This window comes from Protopterus annectens, chromosome 8.part0, assembly GCF_019279795.1.
Source record: "Protopterus annectens isolate FY-2018-M chromosome 8.part0, PAN1.0, whole genome shotgun sequence".
NCBI classification, from domain to species: Eukaryota; Metazoa; Chordata; order Ceratodontiformes; family Protopteridae; genus Protopterus; species Protopterus annectens.
This window is the reverse complement of record NC_056741.1, coordinates 1,632,336,590-1,632,362,791: the sequence shown is the minus strand read 5'-3', so window position 1 is coordinate 1,632,362,791 and position 26,202 is coordinate 1,632,336,590.

The window sequence follows — 26,202 nt, the reverse complement described above, 5'->3', positions numbered from 1 at the left end:
AGGGTCATTGCTTGAACTGATACAAGGTAATCTGCATCTTATGAAGATATTCTATATTTTGCATAATTTCCTGCCTTATTTGTCAAAAAAGTTCTAAATTTTAGTTTGCTATGTGACCCGCGGTGGTGGTGCTGTGGTAGCATTGTCACCTCACAGTAAGACACTGTCCGGTTCGACTCTCAGCTAGAGCATCTTCTGCGTGGAGATATGCGTGAATGGGCATACCTTCGTTGAAGGTTGTGCGTCAGGGCTGGTAACTCGGCACGTAAAAATCAACTACCAATCATTAGCGGACCGGAGTTCCACTGTGGCGACCCCTAACCGGGAAAAGCCGAAAGACACAACAAATTCTCAGAAGGTAGGAAATAGTCCCATTGACTTAGTCAGCACTATGTCAGGTACTGTGAAGTCAGTTTATTTAAAAGGCTAAAATTCTCCAGTATAGTTTATTGAATGTCAGTGATTAATGTGGTTAAACTACAGCAAAACATGGCCTCATCCTCAAAAAACAACCCCAATTTCAAAAATGCCACACAAATAGACCCCATATCTACCTCTATACATACTATAGCTCCTTCTAATAGTATTCCACCCAATCCACCCTTCTCACTACAACCTGTACCTACATCCCTAATTCTAAAATTCCTAATCAAATTAAAGCCCTGCTCACTCTCCACTGACAACTTACCACCTGAATACCTACAATCTGCAGCCAGAGCTATAGCTTACCCTGTTAGTATTCTTATCAATCGTTCTATCGCTGAATTTTATGTGCCCCAACTATGGAAAAAATCCATTACAAACCCACTACACAAAGGCGGCAATGCCCATGATCTCTCAAACTACCGCCCAATCTCCATTCTCTCCCTACTATCAAAAATCAAGGAAAAGTGCATACAAACCCAACTTCTAAATCACCTCATCAACAACAACCTCCCAGCTCCCACCCAACATTGTTTCTGCCTGGATCACAGCACAACCACAGCTTTACTCTCCTTCACTGACACTATGAATAAAGCTCTTGATGTTGGCCTATCAACCTCAGTACTCCTGTTAGACCTATGAAAAGCTTACGACACAGTATCACACCCTATTTGTAAATTCCTGCATACACTGTTAGAATCTCCTTGGGTTCTGACTGGAGTGCTTCTCAAACAACCTGATGAGTATATTCTTTGGCACTTTAACTTTTCAGAGTTCTGCATTGTCTTAATTTTTTGCCCAACGGAATTATTTTATATATTTGCTGACTTTGTTTGCTGTTTTCTCACCTCTTCTGAAACTGGTCCCCCCATTCCTGTGGTGGTGTTAAAGTTTATAAAACTGGTCTAACAGCTTTTCTGTTATCTGATTGTTTCAAGGCTTGCTGATTTAAAAATAGTCCCTATTTGTAAATTCCTGCATTGTCTTAATTTTTTGCCCGATGGAATTATTTTATATATTTGCTGACTTTGTTTGGTGTTTTCTCATCTGTTCTGAAACTGGTTCCCTCTGATTCCTGTGGTGGTGCTAAAGTTTACAAAACTGGTCTAACAGCTTTTGTGTTATCTGATTGTTTCAACAATTTGCTGATTTAAAAATAGTCCCTATTTATAAATTCCTGCATACACTGTTAGAATCTCCTTGTGTTCTGACTGGAGTGCTTCTCAAACAACTGATAAGTATATTCCTTGGCACTTTAACTTTTCAGAGTTCTGCATTGTTTAATTTTTTGCCTGATGGAATTATTTTATATATTTGCTGACTTTGCGGTTTTCTCATATGTTCTGAAACTGGTTCTCCTCCCTATTCCTCTGGTGGTGTTAAAGTTTATAAAACTAGTTTAACAACTATTGTGTTATTTGATTGTTTCAAGGCTTGCTGATTTAAAATAGTCCCTATTTGCAAATTCCTGCATACACTGTTAAAATTTCCTTGTGTTCTGACTGGAGTGCTTATCAAAAATCTGATAAGTATATTCATTGGCACTTTAATTTTTCAGAGTTCTGCATTGTCTTATTTTTTTGCCTGACGGAATTATATTATCAATTTGCTGACTTTGTTTGCTGTTTTCTCATCTGTTCTGAAACTGGTTCCCCCTATTCCTGTGGTGGTGTTAAAGTTTATAAAACTGATCTAACAACTTTTGTGTTATCTGATTGTTTCAAGGCTTGCTGATTTAAAAATAGTCCTTATTTGTAAATTCCTGCATATACTGTCAGAATGTCCTTGTGTTCTGACTGGAGTGCTTCTCAAACAATCTGCTAAGTATATTCATTGGCACTTTAATTTTTCAGAGTTCTGCATTGTCTTAACTTTTTGTCTGACCTAATTATTTTATATATTTGCTGACTTTGCTGTTTTCTCATATGTTCTGAAACTGTTTTTCTCCCTCCCACCCACCCGCCCCTACTGTAAATTTGATCTGCGATAGTCCTCTCAGTCTAGTGTTCATACTATCTGATACAGATAGAACATTTGAGAAGGCCAACCCATTTAGGTTCTTAACCTTGAATTATCTTCTGCTCCTCCTTCCTCCCTTTGCACTTTACTAACAATAAAAAAACTCTCACCTTGTGTTCTGACTGAGTGTGCTTCTCAGCTGATAAGTATATTTTTTGCCACTTTTTGACTGTTCAGAGTTGAATTTAGTTCAGATTACATTTTGAATAAATTGCATTTATTTAAACTGTATTTGCTTTAATACTGCTACACACTCAAGTGTGCTAGCTTGCACTGCACTTGAATTGTTTTCAGTGCTGTTTTAGCTGCTTTCTGGGGGGGGGATTCTAAGCTTGTTTCCTCCCTTTCCTGCAACTAATCTAGTCTAGATACATATTTGCTGTATCCAGGACTGTTGGTAAGCTTCTGAGTCCCCCAAGCCTTTTCTGTGTTGGAGGGAAGCCTTCTAGCTTGTCAGTGAGAGTGGTAAGCACTTGGTAGCCTATCTACCACAAGATGAGTGGTTTCTGTTCTTATTTGAATTGTTTTTTTTGAATTCTTATATTATTGCACTTTAATTGATTGTTTTTATGTGTTTTTTCATCTGTTTAATTGTAAAGGGCTACACAATCAAGTGTGATAGCCTTTTCCTGCTTTAAAAGTGTTTTTGTACTTGTATCTGCTCTAACTTTTGGAAAAAAAATCCTATCTCTGTACTCGTTTCCCGCCTTTCTAGAGCTAGTAGAGTCCAGTTTTCAGATTTTGCTGAATTCTGGGCTGTTTGTTTCTGTGTTGCCCAGACCTTTCTTTGATAGAGGGAAACTACTCTGTTCATCAGTGAGAGTGGTGAGCTTTGAAACAGTTTCAGGTCAGAATCTGTAGTTTTATTGGCTGTTTTGGGCTATTTCTATTCCTTTCATCTTTCAGTTTTGCACACCGAGCAGTGGCATTTAACTGCGGTTAAACTATTTCTGGTGCCAGAAAGTCTGCTCTTCAAATTTTCCCTTAGAACTAGCCAGTCTTCTAGTTTTAGCAGTCATAACTGTTTCTGTTCCCTTGAACGAGCCAGTCTTCTAATTTTAGCACTCAAAACTGTTCCTGTTCCCTTACAACAAGCCAACCTTCTAGTTTTAGCACTGAAAACTGTTCTGTACCCTTAAACTAGCCAGTCTTCTAGTTTTAGCACTCATACCTGTTCCTGGTGCTCCGCACCTGTCCAACTCTCACTGCAAACACTAAATAATCTAAAAATTACTGCAGCACTCAACTTTCCTCACTAATAAAGAGGAAATCAGCTCCCAGTACTTAAATTAATAAGCACTAACCAGGCATGTCCAAGGGTCAGCTCCTGGTGTTTTTTCCTGTCCACCTGATGAATCTGGGCATCTTGGGGCAATGTAGCAATTGCCTTGTACACTGACAACCCTCTCCTCCTACTATCCAACACTACAACCTGTGAGAGATGCACTTGTATAGCTAAACTGGAAGCCAAGCTCTCTCAATCCAAGATTAGACTGGACTAGACAGTCAAGAGAAGGTTAACCCCACACCGCACTCAACACATTGTCCATCAAAACCTGTACCTCCCAAACCCACACATGGTAATACAAAACACACACCTACATTCGCAGAGGTTCTCAATAAAAATCTGCCCAAACAACAGACCTCTAAAGTTGAAACACAAGCAACTACCACCCCCAACACTACCCAAACGACACACAGCCCACAAAATCAGTGTGCCACTCAACCTCAGCCCATAAGGCAAAACAAAGTGCCCAGCACACTAGTCATTGGCGACTCTATAGTCAGGCACACTGACATCCCCCTCACCAGGCTGAACAAGGAGAAAGTCACTGTCAGCTGTCTGTCAGGTGCCAGGATCCACCATATAATGCACGCACTCAGGTCACTCCACAACAAGTACAAGTATGACTCCATCATTGTCCATGTCGGACATGTTGGAGGGAATGACCTGAGATGTACCTTCCTGGACTGTATGAAAAGAGACATGGAGGAGCTCTCTGACCATGTGACTCAGGCAGGTATGATACTAGCCCTGCGTAGCATCCTGCAATTGCCAAGAATGATCCCACAGTACAACGGCAAAATGACTGACTTCAACAATTGGTGTCATTCTGGTGTCATTCCAAGGGGATCCAGTATCTGTCTGCCTGGGATGACATGACTGACAAGGCCAAGATGCTTTGCCAGAGATGGCCTGTACCTGTCACCATTGGGATTCCGGATACTGGCTAAGGCTCTTGCTGCCCCTATAGTGCCTTTTTTAGGCAAGGCTCAAATGTCAAACGCACCACCATAGTAGACATAAACAAGGCAAATCGAAGGGCTATGCTACTCAATGCTAGAAGTCTAAACCTCAAAATGTACACACTCAAAGCTCTCCTTAAGATGGAGAACATCGACATCTGTGCAGTGACATAGACCTGGTTTAAGGCTCCAGACAGCACCCCTGCATTACCAGGCTACAATTCTTGCCACACCTTTTGGCCACCCAACCCAGATCGAAATACTAAAGGAGGAGGAGTGTCCATATTCATAAAGGATATCCACACCTCCAGACTAGTTGCTCAACATAATGCCTCCGGAATTATCCAAGTACAATTAACACTGGGCAAGACTGCAATTCAGGTTGTAGCATGTTACAGATCCCCCGCCATGCCCCAGGACCCCCACTCCATGTTTTTCGATATACTGGATAATATTAAGATACAGCCCAATACCCTAATTTTGGGAGATTTCAACTACCCCTCCATGAACTGGGAAAACTACTCATGTACTAACTCATTTGCCCAGCGTTTTCTGGAATTCATCAATTCCAACACCCTGGACCAGCTTGTCCATACCCCTACCAGGGGTAACAGCATCCTGGACATGTCATTACCAATATGGGTAACTGATGCTCCACACCAGAGGTCAACTCCTCGCTGGTCAGGTCCGACCACAAGCTAATCACCCTAGAAATCCATATCCAACCCCCCCCCCATTAAGGAAACCACCGTAAAAAAACTTCTCTAAAGCAAACTTCATGCTTCTTAAGTCATAAGTGGCAAACGTCATTACACCCACACAGATGGAAAATACTGGCATGACTGCTGAATGCACTGTATAAGCACATACATGAGTGCATGGACTGTGCCATCCCCAACAGAACCAAGACACTACCCTCCAGAAAAAGGAACCCAATCTGGTGGTTCCCTGGCAAAAACAAGCTCTACAACAGAAGGAAGAAATTGTTGCAGAAAAGAGTAAAACCCCATGACTGCAGGAACTCCCTGGTCAGCCTCAGCAAGAAGCTGAGATCCCTCATAAAATCCTCCAAGGCTAGTTATGAACATAAAATCACCTTGGATTCTAAAGACAAGCACAAAGCCTTCTACAGCTATGTCAGGAATCTCAATGGCAACACTCAGATCTTCTCTGAACTACAGCACAATGGCACTACATTTACCGAACCAACTGACATTGCCAACATCCTAGCAGACAGGTTCAGTGCTAACTTCAGCCCCCCTCACCCCCCAAAGGGCCCATCCCCATACCGGATGATTGCAAACCTCCTGAAATCACGGCCGTACAGGTGAAGACCGCACTGCACTCTTCAAAGCCAAGAACACAGCATCTATGGGACCGGACAACATCCCAGGCTGCGCTCTACACGAACTACAGAACAAACTGGCACCCCACCTAAGTGCCATGTTCAACCATATCCTCACTTCAGGCTTTGTGCCTAAGAAGTGACACACAGCAACAGTTATCCCACTCCATAAAGGGGGTGCCACCACAGACCCTGGGAACTACTGTCCCATTAGCCTGATGAGCCTGGTCTGCAAGGCCATGGAACGCATCACCATATAAACAAAGACATAGGTAACATCCAAACTCTGGACCCCACTCAGTTTGGATTTGTAAAGGGTAGATCATGCCTCCTAAACCTGACTGACTTCTTCAAAGCAGTCACTAGAGCCGAAGACGAGGGTAAGGTAGTGCACACTGCCTATCTTGACCTCGACAATGCTTTTGACACCATTCCCCACTCTGGTGTTATAGATAAACTCACTGGACTAGGCATAAATCCCTATGTCAAAAGATGGGTGGCCAACTGACTCACTTCAGAACCCACACAGTGAAAGTAGCCGACTCCAAATCTGACTTCAAACCAGTGACAAGCGGAGTACCATAGGGTTCGGTCCTGGGTCCTCTCCTGTTCGGTATCTACTTCTCTGAAGTCCAGGCAAATACAGCTGGTCTCTGGCTAATGAAATTCACAGACAACTACAAACTAGGAGCCATAATCGATTCACCTAAGGATGTGGACATTCTACAAAGGGGCCTCACTGAGACTGATGCTTGGTGTCAAAGTCATGGCCTAAAGCTCAATGCCAAGAAGTGCATTGTCATCCCATTTGGGAAAAATACCGTACCCATGAACTACCACATAGGCGGTAGCCTACTAAACACCGAAAGTGTGATGAGGCCTTGGGACACAAGTGGATAGTAGTCTCTCCTTTGATAATCACGTCGCCACAGTAGTCAGGAAATCCTTCTATGTGGCACACCTCATCACAAAGGGGTTCTCCTCCAGAAAAAGAGGTCATTGTGCCTCTCTACTCATCCCTTATTAGACCAATCATAGAGTACAACACCTCGTTTGGCATGTACCTCGCAAGACATCTGCAACAGCTGGAAAGACCATAGAAATACCTCACTAAGAGGATTACTGGTCTCAAACAGATGCCATATGCCGACCGTCTCAAAAATCTCCAGCTCTACTCCATCGCATATTGTCTACTCCAAGGCGACCTCTGCCTAACGTACAAAGCCATGTCTAACCCAGACCTGATGGACATGCTACACTTAAAGAAATCCTAATCTCTCCAAGCCGCACTCTCCAGGGACCTAAACCTTGTCACCACAATAAACAGAACATGCTGGAGGGATAGATTCCTGTCCCAGAGACTTCCTCTGCTCTGGAATAGGCTGCCCATTCATGTCAAGCAAAGCTCCTCATTAGCCCTCTTTAAGAGAAATCCTGACAATTGGATGGGTAATAGGAAATTCACCCCAGGAATCACTGCTGTGACTCTGGTCAACAGGGGCACAGGAAAATAATTTTCTTGGGTGGCAAAAGCCAGGGAACTCATTTGGCTAGGCTTGTATAGACCCTAGGGCCGATAGCCTACTACTTACCTATGAACCTATGAACAGCACTTAGAAAAGCTTGGATGCTCTCCAAGTGCAATAACCTGGTTCTCCTAAATGATAGCCAGCAATCAGTTAGATGGCAAAACCAACAATCAGCGTATCTAGCAAACAACACAGGGGCCCCCCCAAGGGTCCATTTTAGGACCACTACTTTTCAATATATTCATTAATGATCTAAATAAAACTTCCCAACAAAGCATATTGATTCAATATGCAGATGATTCAACTATCATTTCCTCCTCCTACAACATTTTCACTAACCTCCAGAAGGTCACCCAAGATGCTTTCTCATCCATAGAAATCTGGCTAAATGACGCCCAATTAATGCTGAACTCAAACAAAACTAAACTGTTACTATTCTCATCAAAACCTCCATCTGTAGATATCAAAATCGTTTCACATAACAAAACAGAAATAGAACAGGTGAAATATGCAAAACTTTTAGAAATTACTAGTGATAACAAACAATGCATACTCGATACAGTAAAAAAAGCACTTCAAACTGGGCAAACTATACCGTCATAAACTTTACCTAGATAAACTAAGTTAAAACTAGCTAACACTTTACTTATCCCATCCCTCTTGTATGGAAGCCCCATTTTCACCAACCTTCATACATCCCTCAGTAATAAGCTACAATCATACTACTACAAGATAGCACAATTCGCCTCCAACATGCCCAACCACACACACCACTGCAATGCTATCTCAAACCTGTCCTGGCTAGAATTTCACCACTATCTCTACTATACTCAATTAACATTTTCTCATAAGCTAATTATCCATCCTGACAGCTTTCCCGCACTACACTCTGTCATGCACACATACACATCTACTCGAACCCTCTGCTCCTCAGACAGAACCCTTCTAAATGTAGCTACACCCAGTAAGAGAGCAGGACAATGCCAATATTCATATAGCTGCCAGACTGTGGAATAACCTCCCGCCTTCTATTACTCAGCTTGACTCACAAAGGCCTTTAAAATTGCACTCAAAAAACACTTTTTTTAAACAATCCCAGCTGTACCTGTGTAACACAGTGCACGCCCCCTTAACTTCACAAACCTATTATACTAGTAATCTGCCTTAAACCCTCTCTGATATCTTCTATTTCTCCACTGAATCATTACTTCTCCAACCTATGAAATGTATCAGTTTTACTATGTTTTCTTGACTACTCGTGGATTGAAAGTATACTGTACTTTACTAAAGTTCACTACTATTATTCTAATTGAATGTATATCACTGAGAATCTATATGCATCTTTGACACATTATATTTGTTTTTGTACATATTCTTGTATAATTATTGTATAATACTTTCTTTAACTGTGGAGCTTTTCTCTCTGGGTCTCCATTGAAAATGGGTTTCTGACCCAGTGGACCTTCTCGTTCAACAAATGTCAGTCAATAAATATATAAATACATCAACTGATATAACTGAATGTAACATTATATAAACATCAGTGAATACTGTATACAAATGCTTACAGAATAATATGACAGGATATGCTTAGCCTTTGCTGGTCCATAAGCCTTTAAACAATTCCATTTTTTGGCAGCAGTGGGAGTGTTTATATAAGATGTGATACCTATGGATGCCCCTCTTATTTTGTAGATAGTTGCAAAAAAATCATATGTGCAATGCTTAATATGATTCCACTATGCTACGATACATCATCCGGCAGAGGATCTTACACTTAATACAAGACTAGGGATTCTGAGGAAAGCAAGATTCCCTATAAGAGATACTGACACAGTCAATAATGAAACATGCATTAATGTAAGGGCACTTAATAATTCCAAATGAACAGTTCATTCAAGTTGAAATCAGAAGGCCAGAAATCAGCAAAACAATATAAACCAAAGAATAAAATAAGGCTGACTTGGTACAACACGGAAATGTGAGTATTTTAATGATAAAAAAGAAAGCACACTTTTTCTGTAAATCCACAGGACCAGCCAGCTAGTCTCACTACTTTCATGCAGAATTGCTTGGAAATGCCTTATATATCAATAACGAATACATTGGTAGTGACAGCAATACCATCAGTGAAACAGTAATATAGTGCTGCAGTAATCCATATAAAGTCAGTAATTCGTATCACATAAGCAGTAGAAAAAGGTACCACCCATAAATAGTTCTCGGAATGCAGTCATTCAAGAATGAAAAAATTTGTAACATTGCTTAACAGCAATTTATGAAACAAATATTTAAATTTTATATTCTTAAACAACTATGTTTAGAAACCACATCTCATCTCTTTTCTTCTCTAGCAGGTGAAACACTCTCTGACCTTGCTGACTTTGGCCAGTGAACCATAGGCCTCCATCCACATACCATTGGCATACCCCTCTATAGGTCCATCAGGGAGGGTGATAACTGAGGTGCTCTGTGGTAGCTGGTTTCCACATCTCCTCCCCCTACCATTTGTGTCGGTCTTCCATCTCTGTCTTCCATCTCTTCTCTACACCTATGTCAGTCCACTATTGTAGCCCTGTCTGTCTTGTTTGTCTTTTATGTATCATTTCTACTTAACTCTTACCTAACCTCTCTCTCTGACCCCCTCTACCCTTGCTCCTTCCCCATTTCCCTCTTAAAACTGGAAAATGGGGGCTCTATCCTTCACAAAAACAGTACCCTTCCTATCTCACCACCCCCTGCACAATCCTCTTAAGGTGCACCTTCTCTGTGTCCCAGGTTTTTCTCTTTCCCCTATTTCAAGATTTCATATCTTCCCCCTTACTAGCCTTAAAAAGATGAAACAGGGTGTTCACATAAGGGCGACCTTTACAGTGAAAAGAAGACATATTACCACAGTATAAACAAGCTATAGGCTGGCAGCACTCAGCACAAGTTATTGTAGGTGTTCCCAGGAGGTCCTCAAAGGCCTAAGTTTACAGTCACTTAATGAAAAAAATAAAAGGCACTCATGATTTTACATACACACAGCTCCTTCTGCACATAATTATGGTGTTTTTTAAGTCATTTTACTCCTGTTAAGATGTGTAAAGTTGCTGTAGCAATTTTGTTGCAGAGTTAAGATTAAACGGAATCAGTGGTGTATGTTCGAGCTTAGATTATTTAAATACAAGTGCTGTGTCACTCTTCACTGATTTCCGTAGTGCATATGTGAACAATGGGACTATGAATACCAATGTAATACTATATCCAGAGAAGGAAGTAAAGGAATACTAACATGATTCTAGTTATGGGAAAGAAGCTGATTATAGGACTGGGACAGAGTTACATCAAAGTGACATTTTAAAGGGTTATAGAGGAACTCTCCAGTTTGGGAAGGGGAACTGCAAAAATAAATTATCAGGCAGGTGGCTTTTATCCATTGAGTGAATGTGAAACTGTTGTCATACGGATAAGAACAACATGAACTGCCAATATTTTTCTTTTTAAAGGAAGAAAGGTGAGTAAGAAAATTGGCAGGCCTTTAATGCTCTTCATAGGGTCATAGGTTCATAGGTAGGTACTAGGCTATCGGCCCAAGGGCCTATGTAAGCCTAGTCAACAAGGTTCCCTAGCTTACGCCACCCAAGAAAGTTATTTTCCTGTGCCACTGTCAAGCAGAGACACAAAAGTGATCCTCGGGGTGTATTTCCTATTTCCCATCCACTCATCAAGATTTTTCTTGAAGAGTGCTAATGGAGAACTTTGCTTGACATATATGGGTAGCCTGTTCCAGAGTATGGGATGTCTCTGGGACAGGAATCTATCCCTCCAGCATGTCCTGTTTATTGTGGTGAAAAGGTTTAGGTCCCTACAGAGTGTAGCTAGAAAGAGAATGTGATTTCTTTAGGTGTAGCATGTTCAACAGCTCTGGGTTTCACATAGCTTTATATGTTAGGCAGAGATCACCTCGAAGTAAGAGATATGCTACGGAGTAAAGCTGGAGTTTTTTGAGATGGTCAGTGTAGGGCATCTGTTTGAGGCCAGTAATCCTCTTTGTGAGGTACTTCTGTGGCCTTTCCAGCTGCTGCAGATGTCTTGTGAGGTACATTCCAAAAGGGGTGTTGCACTCTATAATGGGGTCTAATGAGTGTTGAGTAGAGGGGAACAATGACCTCTTTTTTCCTGGATGAGAACCCTTTTATGATGAGGTGTGCCACATAGAAGGACTTCCTGACTACTGTGGCAATGTGACTATCAAAGGACAGACTACTGTCCACCTGGGTCCCAAGGTCTCTTATCACACATTCGGTGTTAAGTAGACTGCTGTCTATGTAGTAGTTCATGGGTACAGAGTTTTTACCAAAGGGGATGACAATGCACTTTTTGGCATTGAGCTTGAGGCCATGGCTCAGACACCAGGCATCTGTCTCAGCGAGGCCCTTCTGTAGGATTTCCACATCATTTGAGGACTCGATTATGGCTCCTAGTTTACAGTCATCTGTGAACTTCATTAGCCAGAGGCCTTCTGTGTTAGCCTGTACTTCAGAAAAGTAGATACCAAACAGTAGAGTTCCCAGGACTGAAACCTGTGGTACTCCACTTGTCACTGGTTTGAAGTCAGATTTGGAGTCTGCAACTTTTACAGTGTGGGTTCTGTCAGTGAGCCAGTTGGCAACCCATGTTGTGACGTAGGGATTTATACTTAGTTTAGTAAGTTTAGCTATAATTCCAGAATGGGGGATGGTGTCGAAAGTCTTGGCGAGGTCAAGATAGGCTGTGTGAACCACCTTACCCTCATCTACGGCTTTGGTGATTGCCTCAAAGAAGTCGATCAGGTTCAGGAGGCATGATCTGCCTTTCACAAACCCGAACTGGGTGGGATCCAGAGTCTGGAGGTTACCATTGTCTTTGTTTATGAGTTCCATGATGATACATTCCATGGCCTTGCAGTCCAGGCTCGTCAGGCTAATAGGGCGATAGTTCCTGTTATCAGTGGTGGTTCCCCCTTTGTGGAGTGGGATAACTGTTGCTGTATGCCATTCAGTGGGCATAAAGCCTGATGTGAGGCTATGATTGAACATGGTGCTTAGGTGGGGAGCCAGTTCGTTCTGAAGTTCATGTAAAATACAGCCTGGGATGTTATCCGGTCCCATGGATGCTGTGTTTTTGGCTTTAGAGAGTGCAGCTTTTACCTGCGTAGTTGTGATTACAGGGACTCTGCATTCTTCCTGTATAGATATGGGCCCTTTAGGGGGTGGGGGGGTGAAGTTAACACTGAACCTATCTGCCAGGATGTTGGCAATATCAGTTGGTTCTGTAATTTTCGTGCCGTTGTGCTGTAACTCAGAGCAGATCTGGGTGTTGCCATTGTGATTCTTGACATAACTATAGAATGCTTTGTGGTTGTCCTTAGAATCAGTGGCAATTTTGTTTTCATAGCTAGCTTTGGAGGATCTTATAAGGGATCTCGGCTTCTTACTGAGGCTGACCAGGGAGCTCCTCCACTCATGGGATTTTACTCTCTTTTGCAACATTTTCTTCCTTCTGTTGTACAGTTTGTTTATGGCAGGGGACCACCAGATTGGCTTCCTTTTTTTGGAGGATAGTGTCTTGATTCTGTTTGGAATAGCATGATCCATGCACGTGTGTAAGTGCTTATACAGTGCAACTGTGTAGGATTCAGCAGTTGTAACTGTATTGTTCATCTGCATGGGTGTCATGAAGTTTAACACTTCTGTCTTAAGAAGCATGAAGTTGGCTTTGGAGAAATTTTTTACCATGGTTTCCTTAATGGGGGGGGGGGGGGTGGCGGCAGGATGTGAATATCAAGGGTGATTAGCTTATGGTCGGATCGGACCAACAAGGAGTGGGCATTGGAATTTATGAATTCCAGAAAGCGTTATGTGAAGGAGCTGGTACATGAGTAGTTTTCCCAGTTAATGGTGGGGTAGTTGAAATCGACCATTATTAGGGTGTTTGGTTGAACCCTAATGTTTTCCAGTACATCACGAAAAGAGGAGTGGGAATCCTTGGGCATGGTGGGGGATCTGTAGCAAGCTACAATTTGGATTGCAGTTTTGCCCAGAGTTAGTTGCACTTGGATAACTTCAGCTGCATTATGCTGAGGAACTAGCCTGGAGGTGTGGATATCCTTAATGAATATGGACACACCTCTGCCTTTGGTGTTCCGGTCCAGGTTACATGGCCGAAAAGTGTGGTATGAGTTATAGCCTGGTAGTGCAGGGGTGCTTTCTGGAGCATTGAACCAGGTCTCAGTCACTGCACAGATATTGATGTTCTTCATTTTAAGGGGTGCCTCGAGTGAGTGCATTTTGAGATTTAGACATCTAGCATTGAGTAGCATTACCCTCAGTTTTTGCTTGCCTGTTCCTGTTATGGTGGTGAATTTGTCATTTGAACCTTGCCTAAAAAAGGCACTATAGGGGAGGCAAGAGCCTTAGCCAGTATCCGGAATCCCAGGGGCTACAGGTGCAGGCCATCTCTGGCAAAGCATCGTGGCCTGTCGAACATGTTATCCCAAGCAGACAGATACTGGATCCCCTTAGAATGACACGAGAAGCTTAGACAACCATTGAAGCCAATCATTTTGTCCTTGTACTGCGGTATCATTCTGGGCGATGGCAGAATGCTACTCAGGGCTAGGGTCATACCTGTCTGGGCTACAAGATCGGAGAGCTCTTCCATGTCTCTTTTCATGTAGTCCAGGGAGGTACGTCTCAGGTCGTTCACACCAACATGAACAATGACAGAGTCATATTTGTACTTGTTGTGGAGTGACCTGAGTGCGTGGGTTATGTGGCAGATCCTGGCACCTGACAGGCAGCTGATGTAACCCTCTCCTTGTTCAGCCTGGTGAGTGGGACATCAGTGTGCCTGACTATAGAGTCACCTATGACTAGTGTGCTGGATACATTGTTTTGCCTTATTGGCTGTGGTTGAGTGGCACACTGAGTCTGTGGGCTATGTGTCATTTGTGTTGTGTTGGGGGGTGGCAGTTGCTTGCGTTTCTGCTTTGGAGGTCTCTGTTGCTTGGGCAGATTATTACTGAGAGCCTCCGCGAATGTTTTTGTGTTTCTATGTGTGGATTTTGGTGGTGTAGATTTAGTGAGAGTATGTGATAAGTGTGGTGTGGTGCAAATGTTTACCTTCTCTTGAATGTCAAGTTCAGTCTTGGTTGGAGAGAGCTTTACCTCCAGTTTGGCTAGATAAGTGCATCTCTCACAGGTTGTAGTGCTGGGTGGTAGGAGGAGAGGGTTGTTTGTGTACATGAGGCAATTTCTACATTGCCCCAAGATGCCCATATTCATCAGATAGACAGGAGAAAACACTGGGAAAGAAGCTGATTATAGGAACTTAAACTGGGACAGAGTTACATCTTAAATGTGTTTTAAAATCCCACTGAAAATAAACAGCCGAATAAAGGAAATATTACCAGTTAGAAATGGATGTGAGAAAATGCAGACAGGTTTATAGATAAGTATTGGGCTAGCTGCACTTGTGGGCCTTTTTAAGCCTTGCCAGTTTCCTTTTTTGTGCTCAAAATAACATATCCCATTTGGTTATAGGCTGGCCTTACCTATCCCATGGTTGATAATTGTATAGTACTCCTAATGAGAATAACTAGGATCATAAAGCAGATCACTTGAGGGGACCCATGCATGAGATAAAGCATTTAGGAGCTGCTTCTGTCCATTAACAGTACAGGGGCAGTCCTGGGGTAAATTTTTCTTTTTGCTTTCCATCCACAGATCTACATAGCACTTGAACATGGATAGGGATGAACTTTGTTTTATGCGGATGGGGACTCAGCACCATAGCAGCGGTATCCTTTGTGAGATATTCTGGTCCCTTCAAACCATTCTGTTGCTGTTGCAGAAAAGGTTCAGATCCCTAAACCAAGTACTTCTGTTGACATCTGACTTGCTGATGTGCAGTAAATCCATCAGTAATGGGTCGGAGGATGCTTTGTATGCCAGACACAGGTCACCTCTCAGGAGTCTTTAGGACATAGAAAATAGTAACAGGACTTTCAGTTAGACCATGAAGGACATGTTGTTTAGATCTTGTATCCTTTTAGTAAAGTACCTCAGTGGACGTTCTAATTGTTGCATGTGACTGGACAGATACATACCAAAGAGGGAATTATATCGAATGATTGACCTAATGAGGGCTAAGCAAATGGGGACAATGTCATCCCTACAAACAGACAAAATCCCTTTGTTTATAAACTGTGCAATATAGGTGAGCTTTTTTACAGCAATAGCTATATGCTGGTTAAAAGTTAGGTCACTATCCACACAAGTTCCCAAATCCCAAACAACCGGGTCAACCCTTAGAGGCATACTGTCAATTTGATACTTTCTTGGGGTAGATGACTTTCCAAAGGATACGATAAAACATTTTTTGGCATTTAGTTTCATTCCTTGATTTTGACACTAGTTGTTTATTTGGGATAAACCATCCTGCAAAATGACCAAGTCATCTGGAGGATTCAATGACTGGTCCTAGTTGCAGTCATCTGCAAACATAGTCAGCCAGAGCCCTTTGGTACTGGCTTTTACCTCAGAAAAGTAGATGCCAAACGAGAGGTTCCAGCACAGAACCATGGGGGACTCCACTGGTGACTATGACATAAAAATGAAAAAAATCTGTGGAGTCTCAGAAGCATTAAGAAGTTGTTTGCAGTAAGTGAGAGGAATGAGGAAGACATTTTTACTAACTGAAGAAAAATTAAGCATTTAAGTATTGGGCCAATTCCAAATGACTTGCTCTTGGTGTAAGTGACCACAACTCTTTTGGAATTTGGCCCCTGATGTAAGTATATTTACAGATAGGCCTTACACCAAAGTAAGAAGTAAGTCATTTACACTGACAGTAGCTCTTTTAGAATCTGGCCCAATGTTAAGGAATAAGTACAGAGGACAACATGAAGGTGGCTACAGAATATGTTTAGTAGTTCTAATATGCATATGATGACTGACTGGTAGGGGGTTTTGTAAAATATTTTGACAAAGGTAAAGGAGAAAGGTGGAATGCCATTTGGGTCTGTTGCTACATGGATGTTATATAGAAAATGTTATTGACAGGTTGACAAAAGACTGGCATAGACATGTGCATTGTCAAAAAGAAAGAGCGGGGCAGATAATAAAAAGAGTACTTGTGTAAGCATATGACCTATAAGAGGTGTGGCACCAGTCAGTTTAAATATATGGTTTGCTTGGAAGTAAATTATTTAAACCAATTTACACCTCTATTTAAAATTTCACTCTTCACAAATCAGCTTATTAAAATGGATAAACAACAAAAATGTGAAGAGTGCTTTTAGAAGAACTGAATAAAAATGAATTAACAGTAAATAATGAGAAAGCCTACCTAATTTTTTTAGGGAGATGAATGAAGAAAATGCAGTGAATGGAATTGTCGCAACAGAAAATCTTTGTTTCAAACGTCAGGGGATACAGACTGAAAAAAAAAAGAAGCTATGTTCTTACCATAACATTCCATTCGTGTTGTCCATTTTCATTCTTTCTCGACTTGTGGGTTTCGGATCAGACCTTGGATCCAACTCCGTCGCTTTCCAAGCTTAAGATTCAAAGCTCAAGCTCCTCCTCTCCATCCCATAATGCCTCATTCCCGCAGAATACCTCAGATCGAGTTTGCTAAAAATATACAAGTAAGGTACCTACACAGTCATAGAACAGGAACTACAGTTCCTAACAGAGACCAACTCTGTCAGGTCTACACAGAAAAAGGCCAGGGGGAAGGAGGGTGGGGAGGTTAAGTAAGAATGAAAATAGACAACACAGATGGAAGTTTATTGTAAGAACATAGCTTCTTTATCTGATGTTGTCATTTTCATTTGTTCCTCAGCTTGTGGGCCAGAGTCCCCAGCTACACAACCCTATGGTGGCCCTCATGGATGGATATTGCAAAGCACCATAGAGCCAATCTCAGCTCTATTCCTAGAAATGCTATCTAGTTTGTACTGAGAAATATAGGTATGAGACCTTGACCAAGAAGCAGCCACACAAATATCAATTGACATTCTCAAGGAAAAGATTGGAGAAGTCACCATAGATCTTGGAGAATGAGCTTTGACACATCCCGACAAAGACACACCTTTTGATGAATAAACAAAGGAGATGCAATCTCATAGTCATCTGCCCAAAGTAGGTTTAGTAACTGCTGTACCTTTCCTAACCTCTGAAAAGGATATAAACAGCTGGTCAGATTTTCTGAAGGATTTTGTCCTGTCCAGGTAAAGACGTAATTGTCTATGAACATCAAGAAGATGTAGCGTGTATTCTCCTTTGTTCTGTAAATTGGGGAAGAAAACTGGAAGATGAATGAACTGATTGATATTGCTTTCTGTGACCAATTTAGGTAAGAAGGATGGATTAGTCTGTAAGGATACTCTGTCCTTATGGAAGATCAAGTGAGGAGGTTTAGCAGAGAAGGCTTGGAGCTCAGAAACTTTTGGGATTACTGATGTAATGGCAACTAAGAAGGCTGTTTTCCAGGACAGAAACTTTAGATCTACCTTACCTGCTGGTTCAAGAGGAAGAAGAACCAAAGTTTGTAAAACCAAATTAAGATCTCAAAGGAGAGTTGGATCCTTGACTGGGGAGTGAAGTAAAAAGGTGCCTCTGAGAAAAACCTTGCATAGTTCAGAAGAAGCTAGAGAAGAAGAGTTTTCCCCAACGTGAAAATGCAAAATGGTTGCCAACTGAACCTTCACTATGGAATAGCTGTCTCTGTTCTGGAAGAGGAAAGCCAGGAAATCTAAAATCACAGGAACAGGAGCCGTAAAAGGATCTATCATCTTCTGCTGATACCAAATAGAGAATATTTTCCATTTACTCTTATATATCTTTCTAGTAGGTGCTTTGTGAGCTGATATTAGAATCTCTCGAACTAAGGATGAAAGCCTGGAATGTCTAGCCATCACTGGAACTGGAGAAACAATGCAGTCAATTTTAAAACTTGAAGACTTGGATGAGTCTGCCCCAAGGGATGGGACAACAGGTCTGGAAGTGGTTCAGAGTCCATGGAGGACAAAGTAGATGAGACCAGAGGAAGGTGAGCCAAACCTGGCAAAGCTAGAAAGGAGCAATGAGGATTACTTTGCTCTTCAACTGATGAGCTTTTTGATGGAATTTGGGAATTAGGGGTAAGGGAGGAAATGCATAAAGTAGACCGGGATGCCAAGCATGGACTAGATCATCTCTCGGGGGGCTGTCCCTGAGGAGGGATCAAGGCAAAGAACTTACTGCATTTGTTGTCGAGGGGAGAGGCAAAGAGATTGCCCACTTGAGAAAGATCATGCTTGCCACTGACTGATTCAGAGTCCATTGGTAAGATGTTCATCGTGTTACACTGCTCCAGTCATTACACTTGGGTTATCCTGCCATCAGACGGTTCCCCAGTTGGCCTGAGTTCCAAAGTCTTGGTCCGGTGTCGGTTGCTGTTGCCTCCTCCCTGATGTCAGTGCGACAGGGGTATATAAGATGCAGCCGAATAAGATGCAGCCAATGCCATTTTCTTCAGTCTTTCTTGCCGCGTGGTGCCCGAAGCAAAAGCAGTTCGCATGTGCCGGTCGGCCATCTCCTGAGATTTTCATTCCGAATCCAGAACCGAAGTCTTCTACAAAGCTAAGTACCCCATTGGGGAAACTTTTTCTTGCCTCAGACCGATGTCAGTAAAAGTTAATAGCTGTATTTCTTGTAGGAAGCAAATATCTCATAAGGATTTCCATTCTTATTGTATCCCATTCCTAGGCCCAGACCACGACGTCACTGGTTGTCGGTTTTGTGCTAGGTTTAACAAGCGCACTATTAAACGTTGGTTTGATTTTGCCCGACATTATTTTGGTAGAAAATTCAACTATACCATGCCGTCGGAACTTCTGATGACCGGAATACATAAAAAGCGCAAAGACAAGGACAGGCATCCGAGGCCCAAAACTGACGACGAAACCTCTTCTAGGCCAGTCGCCGGTTCTCCGGTTTTCAGCAAGGTGCCTTCGCAGCCCCTGACGACCGCTTCTGTATAACCACAGGCCGCCTCTGACTCCCACATGGAGGTGGCTGGGCCTGCGGACGCACAAGTTCTTCAGCCTACCGAAGCTAACCCTTCAGAGGGATCCGGAGTAGCTGAGCTACCCGCAGCTTCAGAGGGTGTTTTCAGACCTACTCAGCTAAGCACCTTTAAAAACAAAGTAACAAATACAGCTTTCTCCAGGACAGGCCTCCATGCCTAAGAAACAAATGCTAAAAATGCCCAAAGACCTAATAACTCTGATCAGGGGGTCCCATCCCCCTCCTGATAAAAGGCCTAGACAGGATGCAGACTATGACTCATTTGATCAGGTCTCCACCTCTTCAGATTCATCCTCAGACCTAGGATATTCTTTACCCCCTTATGAGGATTCTGATGCTGAGGAGTCAATTCCATCAGCCTCTCCGCCAGAGGACTACTCCTTTGGGGAAACCTTACATACCATGAGGGAGCATTTCCATTGGAAAGGCCAGGATTACTCAGAATCCAAGAAAAGGCTCAGAGACTTCCTTTTATTACCTCAACACAGACCCCTTGCTATTCCGCCAGTGTTAGATACTGTGGATGATGTGTATACTGAATCCAGCTTAAATCCTGATTCCTTACCTCCAGCCCCAGTTAAACCTGACAGATACTACAGAGTCCCTGACTCACACAAATTTCTGTATAAAAGTCCTGTTGCTGACCTTGAAACTATTTCTCAGGGACCCAAAGGGGTTAAGACCTCATCAGCTAAGAATCCAGTTCCCTCTGACAGAGATTCCAGAGCATTACACAGATGGGGAAAGAAAGTATATACGTCTGCAACTTTAGCAACGAGAGCCTTAAATTGCCAGTTTCACATGCTAAAATATCAGCAATTTTTGATGTCTCAGTTGAAACAAAAAATGCTTCCAGATTCAGATCCTCCTAATTTTAAAGAAATGCAGGATTTATTGCATGCAGCTGAACAAGTGGGAAAACATACTTTGCAATGTGGTTTTGATTCTTTAGAGGCCTCCTGTAGAGCAGCAGTTACAGGCTCTGTCATTAGAAGACATGCTTGGTTAAAAGAACATACGTTACCAGATCATGTTAAAGCAAAATTATTGGATGCACCTTTGCAGCAGGATGTGTTATTTGGTGTTAAGACAGAAGAGGTATTAAAGAAAATGGAGGATAAGGCAAAAATCTATGCAAACAGTGGAGGATTTCTTACAAGTTCAGCCTCCTCGATTTAGCAGAAATTGGCCAACTAAGAATTGGTCCTTTCCAGTTACAGACAGACCTCAAAGGGGCAGATACAGACGTCCAAGAGGTAGAGGTCAACCACAAGGTCCTTACAGGCCTAGACAATGGGTTGCATCAGGCCAGAAAGAAGGGGAAGACAGGCCTCAACCATATAAAAAGCAGCCCCAATGACTTCCCACTATAGCTGCCAAACAGCTCTCTCTTGGCAGCCCCCTTGGGAGGAAAACTGGCACTTTTCTATCACAATTGGCATATGATCACTAAAGACAAATGGGTTCTCAACATTGTATCTCAAGGTTACAGGTTCCACTTTCACACTCTGCCAAGGTTAAAAGGAATGCCAAATCTGCCACCAAATCAATGGGCAGAGGCTCAAAAACAAATTACAACACTCATGGATATGAGAGCTATTCAAAAGGTACCACCACAGGAGCAATGACAAGGATTTTACTCAAGACTCTTTCTGGTTCCCAGAAAGGACAAAGCCTGGAGGCCCATTCTGGATCTTTCTTCTCTAAACACTTACCTGGATGTTCTGAAATTCAAAATGTTGACAATACAGCAGCTTCTTCCCATGCTGGGCAAGAAAGCTTGGCTCGTGACCTTGGACCTCAAGGAGGCATACCTGCATGTCCCTATCAGACAAAACTGCAGAAGATACCTCAGATTCATAGCTGGTTCAATGCACTATCAATTCTCTGCACTGCCCTTTGGCTTATCTACTGCACCCAGGGTCCTCACAAAATGCCTGGCACCAGTAATTGCATTTTGCAGACAGAAAGGAATTCAAATTTATCCGTAACTGGACGACTGCCTGATTCAAGCAGAGAGCAAGGACATTCTTTTAAAGCATCTAGCGTTTGTAAAAAAGTTATTAAGTTGCCTAGGGTACACAGTAAACGAAAAGAAATAAAAACTAGTGCCCTCACAAGAGATAATATTCCTGGGTGCCAGCTTGAACACAATGACCCAGATGGCTTATCTCACGCAAGACAAGCAAGGACAACTGACTCAATACTTTTAATTGATGGCAACAAAGACCCAACTCCCTGCAAGAAATATTCTGCAGGCCTTGGGTTACATGGCATCTTGTATACTACTAATTCCATATGCCAGACTGCATATGAGGAAACTACAATGGTACCTAAAGAATGTATGGTCTCAACACTGTCAAAGTTTGGAAACAGTTATACCACTAATTCCTTGCCTTCAACAGGAGTTTCGATGGTGGGCTCAAGCCTGTCACCTCAACAAGGGACAGCCTTTTACTCAACCCACAGCCAGGCAAACACTGACAACAGATGCATCGGATTACGCCTGGGGAGCACACATGACAGGCAAATGTATTCAGGGCAAGTGGCCCGCAGAACAAAGGCATCTTCACATCAATCAAAAAGAGATGCTAGCTGTACAAAATGCCCTTATAGCTTTCAAGAACCTGCTGCATCCAGGACAACTACTACTAAAGACAGACAACACCACAGTTATGTGGTACATAAACAAGCAAGGGGGCACTCACTCCTACCCCCTCTGCAGACAAGCCATAACCTTGTGGAACACAGCTCTAAACTATCAAGTTCATCTGCAAGCACAATTCCTGCCAGGAGAGAAAAACATACTGGCAGACGACTTAAGCAGAAACATCATGGATCCCCACGAATGGGAATTGAATCCACAAATATTCAGAATGATAACAGAAATGGTGGAGCCCAGACATAGATCTGTTTGCATCCCCAATGAACTGCCAGCTACAGAAATTCTTCAAAAGGAGTTACCATCCACAAGCATGGAAAGTGGATGCCTTCTCATTCAGCTGGAAAAAACTACAAGTATACGCTTTCCCACCACTACCTCTCCTGCCAAAGGTACTCATAAAAGCCAGGCAAGAAGAGCCAAAGATGATCCTGATTGCACCAGACTGACCACGCCAGCACTGGTACCCAATCTTAAAGAACTTAGCACAAGGACCACCCTGGATTCTGCCTCAAATCCCACATCTGCTGACTCAGCACAACAATCAGATACTACACAGCCAGCTAAAGACCTTAAACCTAGCTGCATAGAAGATTCCTTAGTCAAGCAAGCAATGCCTCTCTCCAAAGCTGTTATGGATGTCATTCTGGAGGCCAGAAGGCCTAGTACCAGGAAAGCCTATTCAGATAAATGGAAGAGATTCTGTGCCTGGAACCAGGCTCACAGCCTTGACCCTCTTGTCCCAAACATTCCTCAGATACTACAATATTTAACTGAGATGCTGGACAAAAGCCACTCTTTCTCATCCATCAAGATCCACGCCTCTGCCATCTCTGCTCATTACAACACGGATCCACCAATTTTTTTCTAATCCTTTGCTAAGACAGTACCTCAGAGGGGCTAAAAACATAAGACCGCCCCATAGAGCACCTACTCCAACTTGAGACCTCAACTTTGTTTTGGAAAAATTAACTTTACCTCCTTTTGAGCCAGCTAACACAGCAGAATTAAAATATATCTCTTGGAAAACTGCTCTGCTCCTGGCAATAACATCAGCACAAAGAGTTTCAGAATTACAGGCACTAATGGCAGTGGAACCTTTCCTCATTTTCCACCAGGACAGGGTGTCTTTAAGAACTAACCCTACGTTTATGCCAAAGGTGGTATCCAGTGTGGCTCTAAACCAAACTATTCACCTGCCAACTTTTTATCCAAAACCACAGAATAAAGGGGAGAGACTACTGCACTCTTTGGACATTCACAGGCAGTTACGCTTCTACTTGGACAAAACCAAAGCTTTCAGAAAATCTGAGAAATTATTGGTAGCTTATGCTGCAGGAGCACAGGGAAAAGCCATTTCAAAACAGACTATTTCAAAATGGATAGGACATTGTATACGTTTCTGCTATACACACCATGGGAAACCTGTACCTAGCAGCATTAGATCTCACTCCACCAGGGCAACAGCCACTTCTACTGCCTACCTCAGAGGAGTAGCTACCAAGGATATTTTGGAAGCAGCAACTTGGAGTTCTGTGCATACCTTCACCAAGCATTACCATCTGCCTCTATACTCTAAATCCAGAGCTGACTTCGCCACTGTAGTGCTGCAGGGCCTTATAGCCACCCCTAATGCCTTATAGGACCAGCCACCCTACCTCAGCTTTGGGATTCTACCCAAGTGTAATGACTGCAGCAGTGTAACACGATGAACATAGTACAGTTTTGTACCTACCATAAATGTAGATGTTCGAGTATATACACTGCTGCAGTCCAGGTTACCCTCCCTCCTTCCCCTCTTACTTGCTGGTACGTACCTATGTCTTCTACCCTTACTACCTATGGGGAGTATTTGCTGGTAGCTGAAAGTTGTTGTTTGCTTTTCTTATGTATGTTTTATTAGCAATTTGAATTGCCTACCTATTTGGGGGCACCTGACATCTGGGGCAAGAAAAACTGAAGAAAATGGCGTTGACTGCATCTTATATACCCCTGTCGCACTGACATCAGGGAGGAGGTGACAGCAACCGACGCCGGACCAAGACTTTGGAACTCTGGCCTGACGGCAGGATAACCCAAGTGTAATGACTGCAGCAGTGTATACACTTGAACATCTGCATTTATGGTAGGTACAAAACTGTACTTTATCAGTACAGATCTGCTGAGCCGGTTCGCTAGAATGCTGGACTCCCATGGAGTGTGTGTTGTGACAAGAAAGCGGTTGGCACAGATCGTCCATTGTCTCACTTTCATTGCTTCTCGACACAGCAGGTAAGATCCGGTTCCCCCTTGTTTGTTGATGTACCATACTACAGACATATTGTCCGTTTGAAATGTTATGGTTCTCGGAGGAAGAAAGCTGTGTAGTGCTTGCAATGCCAGAAGAACAGCTCTCATCTCCAGGATGCTGATATGCAAATTGGTCTCCTGAGATGCCCAAGTGCCTTGGACCATCCTTCCCAGAAAATGCCCATTCCCCACCCCAACTGGAAGACGTCCATGGTCAGCATAGTGTTTGGTGGAGGAAGAACAAAGTGATGACCTTAGTTGACTTCTGAGGAATGAAGCCACCAGAAAAGAGAATGGTTGCATACCTGAGACACTTTTATAGGTTGAGCCAGAGAATGTTGATACAACGACCATTGAATGGATAATGTCCATTGCAGGATTTGCATCTGTAAGTGTGCTGTAGGTAGTAGCGGTATCATGGCAGTCATAGAACTTAATGTCCTTAGTACTAATTTCACTGGAGGGGATGGGATTGCTAGGATCTGGAAGACATGAAGTCTCAGAGTCGACACTCTGTCTAGAAGTACAAAAAACATAGTTTTGGTTGTATCCAAATGAGCTCCAATAAAGTCTATCAGCTGAACAGGATGGAGCTGCAATTTTTGTGTGTTGACAGCTATGCTGTGGGAGCCAGATGTAACAGGTAATCCCTGGCTTGAATGAGCAGATGCCCGGCTGAAGCAGTTAGGAGCCAATCTTTGAGATAAGGAAACACATGGAATCCCTGCAGTCTGAGATGAGCTGCCACTACTGCCACGCATTTGATGAACACCCTGGGGACTGGGGAGAGACCCAATGAAAGTAATCAGAATTAGTAATGACTGGCTTCCAGCCTAAAATGAAGATACCGTGTGGAGCACCTCTTCATTTTGACATGGTAGTATGCATCCTACAAGTCTACTGAGCACATCCAGTCGTCCATCTTCTGAAGAGGTAGGATGGATTGTATCGTGACCATCCTGAATGTTGAATTCTTTACTGATTCATTCACAGTTAAATCCAAGATTGGCCTTAGGTCCCCTGTCTTCTTTGTTACTAAGAATATCCTTGAGAAGACGCCCGATCCGACTTGGTTGGGAGGGACATCCTGGATGACTCTCTTTTAGAGCAGCTTTGTAATTTCTATTGCTGCTGCCTCCCTCTGATTGGGTGGTACATCTTTGTAGGAAGTCTTTGGCTTGGGAAGATTTAAAAAGGGAATGGAGTATCCTCTGGATATGATCCATTGTACCCACTGATCATTTGTGATGGCTATCCAGGCTTCTGAGTGCAAGGATAAGCACCCTCGACTGCCTCCAGAGAAGGTCAGTCAGGCAAGCTTTCAGGAGTGCTGGAAGGGTCTATCCAAGGAGGAATCCCAAGACCCTTGATTCTGCAGACCCCTCTGCCCCTTGAGACAGCGTTTACCATTGTAAACTATTCACCCCCCACCTCTGGAGGAAAAGTCTCCCTGAGATTCCTGCAAAAGACTTTGAGATTTCCTGAACCACCGTTTTTTTTCCTTCACGTTGATTCCTGGAGAATAATTTTTGTGGAGTAGAAAAAAGGATTCTGATGGCAGACAAGGTCTTTTCATTTTGTCACTGC